Raw genomic sequence first — 3,979 nt, 5'->3', positions numbered from 1 at the left:
AATCCCTGTGGGGAGAGAATGTGGAAGACAGAGAACACAGATGGAAGAATTGCACTCTACGCATGTGTGCATCCCAGATAACATTCCTCCTTGCAACAAGCACCTTGAAACTCAGTTCTGAGGACTGATTTTTGGAATGGAAAATATTAGGTCCCTCAGGAAAGTAAGCTTGTGGTTTCAGGAGGTATTTCCTCTTTCACTCCCCATCGCCACGAAACGTCCCTCCGTCCAAAATGGCGGGTCGCATCACATTCTTCTGCAACCAACCAGCTGTCAGACACTACGTCAGCCTCAAAGCATTCTGGGCCGCGGCCAGTAGAAATCAGCTGGTCATAAACTGTGTGTGTACAGTATGTGTCAGCCGGAGAATTAATGAACTATTGTGTATTATAAGAAATGTAATCATTCACAGACAGCTCTCAATAGACCAAGCTAGTAAAGTGTGAGAGTGCTTTACGCTAAGCTAGAGTGTCTTGTGATAATTATGTTTAATCAGCTACTATCTCATTGGAGTCAAACGTTGAGAGCTTCCAAGACCTTCTAGAAACGTTGGAAACATCCTGTCAGACAAGACAAGGTTTTAGACTTGAAAAGGGGAGTCTGTTCTCACTTTCTTGTTTACGACTGGTGGCCATGAGACGCGCTCTTTGTGGGAACGTTGCTGAGGAAAAAAGAGACTTGTCAGGAATTCAGAGAGCCACGTTTTAGCCGAGAGTGACATTTAAACACACCATTTCTGCTGTCTCACAGTCTTTCCAGACCAGGGTCAAATATTAGGGAGAAAATATTTCAGATACTTTAGAGAGTGTTTGAGGATGTCTGGACCCATAGTGGAGGAGATCACAGAAGGTCCGGCTGGATGTCTGGCATTGAAGGTTTCAGTCTCAACTAGAACGACCAACATACCGGTAGCTGGAGGTGTTTTTCACTTGGCTAACTACTGCAGGCCATGTACCATAGCCTAGTGCTTCATGTGAGAAACGTTTTATATTCTGAAACTGTAAGATGTTAATTTTTAATTTTTAAGTTATTATTTTTATTTTATTTTTTTATTTAAACAAATAAAAAAATTATAATTGTGATTTAAAGAAAAGTGTAATGCTTTTGTGATATTTTACTTGAATGATAGTAATGGCGTTGTGCGACGGAGGTTCAGAGTATAGGACCTCTCCAAAGTATCGGCCTTTCACTGCTACATGATCATGTCTGTTGTGGTTTCGGAGCCAGAGTGAGTCTTATTGACTCAGGTAGGTCCATCTCTCTTCACTGCACCTGTCGCTTTCTCACTCCGCCCACTTTTATCGATGACATTTACGCTTTTCCCATCATCCCCTGCTGTGTCTGGCTCGACGAACTGCCCGGGCTGTCTTCACAGACGCTCTGTGTACCTCCCTTTTAGCACCATCTGTCTCTCTCTCTCTCTCCGCCGCCTACCTGCTCTCGCTCTCTCTTTCCCCATTCTTTCTCTCCTTTTCTCTCCTCCCCTCTCTCTTTTATTTCATCTTCTCTCTCTTCCTCTCTCTCTCCTTCCTCCTTTTGATTCCTTGGCCAGTTTGTGTGATAACCCTTTCTCTCTCTCTCTCTCTCTCTCTCTCTCTCTCTCTCTCTCTCTCTCTCTCTCTCTCTCTGTTTACATCATCCTCTCCCTCACCATCAATGTGCTTCCAGTGATCCGTGCTGTGCTTGTGTTCTAGCTGGTGTGTGTGTATAGATCTGTCTCCCTGGTATAAGATAAGCCCGGTGTTTTAGCCCACCATGGAGACACATCGATTTTCTTCTTCCCCCCGTCACTATAGAGGGCTGGTCTCTCCTCCATCACTGTAGAGGGCTGGTCTCTCCTCCATCTCTGTAGAGGGCTGGTCTCTCCTCCATCTCTGTAGAGGGCTGGTCTCTCCTCCATCTCTGTAGAGGGCTGGTCTCTCCTCTATCTCTGCAGAGGGCTGGTCTCTCCTCCATCTCTGTAGAGAGCTGGTCTCTCCATCTCTGTAGAGGGCTGGTCTCTCCTCTATCTCTGTAGAGGGCTGGTCTCTCCTCTATCTCTGCAGAGGGCTGGTCTCTCCTCCATCTCTGTAGAGAGCTGGTCTCTCCTCCATCTCTGTAGAGGGCTGGTCTCTCTATCTCTGTAGAGGGCTGGTCTCTCCTCCATCTCTGTAGAGGGCTGGTCTCTCCTCTATCTCTGTTGAGGGCTGGTCTCTCTATCTCTGCAGAGGGCTGGTCTCTCCTCCATCTCTGTAGAGGGCTGGTCTCTCCTCCATCTCTGTAGAGGGCTGGTCTCTCCTCTATCTCTGCAGAGGGCTGGTCTCTCCTCCATCTCTGTAGAGGGCTGGTCTCTCCTCTATCTCTGTAGAGTGCTGGTCTCTCCTCTATCTCTGTAGAGGACTGGTCTCTATCTCTGTAGAGGGCTGGTCTCTCTTCTATCACTGTAGAGTGCTGGTCTCTCCTCCATCTCTGTAGAGGGCTGGTCTCTCTTCTATCACTGTAGAGGGCTGGTCTCCTCCATCTCTGTAGAGGGCTGGTCTCTCCTCCATCTCTGTAGAGGGCTGGTCTCTCCTCCATCTCTGTAGAGGGCTGGTCTCTCTATCTCTGTAGAGGGCTGGTCTCTCCTCCATCTCTGTAGAGGGCTGGTCTCTCCTCTATCTCTGTTGAGGGCTGGTCTCTCTATCTCTGTAGAGGGCTGGTCTCTATCTCTGTAGAGGGCTGGTCTCTCCTCCATCTCTGTAGAGGGCTGGTCTCTCCTCCATCTCTGTAGAGGGCTGGTCTCTCCTCTATCTCTGCAGAGGGCTGGTCTCTCCTCCATCTCTGTAGAGGGCTGGTCTCTCCTCTATCTCTGTAGAGTGCTGGTCTCTCCTCTATCTCTGTAGAGGACTGGTCTCTATCTCTGTAGAGGGCTGGTCTCTCTTCTATCACTGTAGAGTGCTGGTCTCTCCTCCATCTGTGGTGCTGGTCTCTCTACTCTTGTTAGCGACAGATCTGTCAGCGGCTCAGGCTGGAACCCAGTGTGATGACCCACAGCAGACACTGTATAGTACTGAGGTGTACATGAAGATATGGGTACATGTGGTATTAAATAGTGTGTGTGTGTGTGTGTGTGTGTTAAAGCACCCTTGCTTCCTTCAAATGAGCATCATCATCACAGGAGATTAGCCATCCCACTCATCCCATAATTTACCCCACAACAAGCTCTAATTAGTCCCACTGTGTGTGTGTGTGTGTGTGTGTGTCTTGCTTCTAAATGTGTGTGTACCAAGCTTGCGCACCTACATTAAATTCTTCAAAATGAAATTTCCAAATCAAATTCTTCAAAATGAAATTTCCAAATCAAATTCTTCAAAATGAAAGTATCGCCTTGAGATACTGCCGGACGTGAGGTTGTCTTACAGCTGCTGCTCTCTCTCTCTCTCTCTCTCTCTCTCTCTCTCTCTCTCTCTCTCTGTCTCTCCCTCTCTCTCTCTGTAGAAAGTGCCGGGGCCCTGAGACGAAGCATTGCATTCTGGGATTGTCTGGAACCCCCCCCCCCTCCATGGGTTGTATCACTGGCTGACAGACACAGGGTCTGGAGGAGCTCTATTGAATGAGGTAAGAGGCACTCCAACCCTCACCCTCCGCAAAAGAAACCGCACACACACCAAACACCTGCACACACACACACACACACACTTCCCTATGTACCCTTCGCCCCGGTGTGTCTGTGTCTTTGGGTTGAATCGATGTCATTGAGATGTGTATCTTAGGGTGAAGAATTGTAGTTGTTCTCCTGTCATTTTGAATATCAGACTTTACATTCTTGTTGTTGTACAGGGAAAACGTCTGTCGGCAAGCTTGTAGAATCAAGTTTTTGTTGTTGTTGCCGTTGTTGCCTCTCTGTAGTTTTACAAATAAGAAAGCTGTCAGGACGATCGAACGTCACGGTGCTAACAGCGCAGTGTGGAGAGAAGTGCGTTTAATTGTAACGGGAGCGAAGTGGCAGCGTGTATTTGTC

At 47.8% G+C, this 3,979-nt stretch overlaps 1 long non-coding RNA gene across 1 annotated transcript in view; it reads left to right on the top strand.

Moving 5' to 3' along the window:
• Positions 1 to 3,565, top strand: part of LOC311323134 — a 74,277-nt gene extending 70,712 nt beyond the window's left edge. Inside the window, exon 3 of the long non-coding RNA XR_014630944.1 lies at positions 3,457 to 3,565. This is a non-coding gene — a long non-coding RNA (uncharacterized lncRNA). The remainder of the gene's footprint in view (positions 1 to 3,456) is intronic.
• Positions 3,566 to 3,979: the final 414 nt, after the last annotated feature.

Source organism: Borostomias antarcticus, assembly GCF_949987555.1.
Source record: "Borostomias antarcticus genome assembly, chromosome: 21".
Taxonomy (NCBI): Eukaryota; Metazoa; Chordata; class Actinopteri; order Stomiiformes; family Stomiidae; genus Borostomias; species Borostomias antarcticus.
This window is presented reverse-complemented; position numbering and strand designations above follow the sequence as displayed.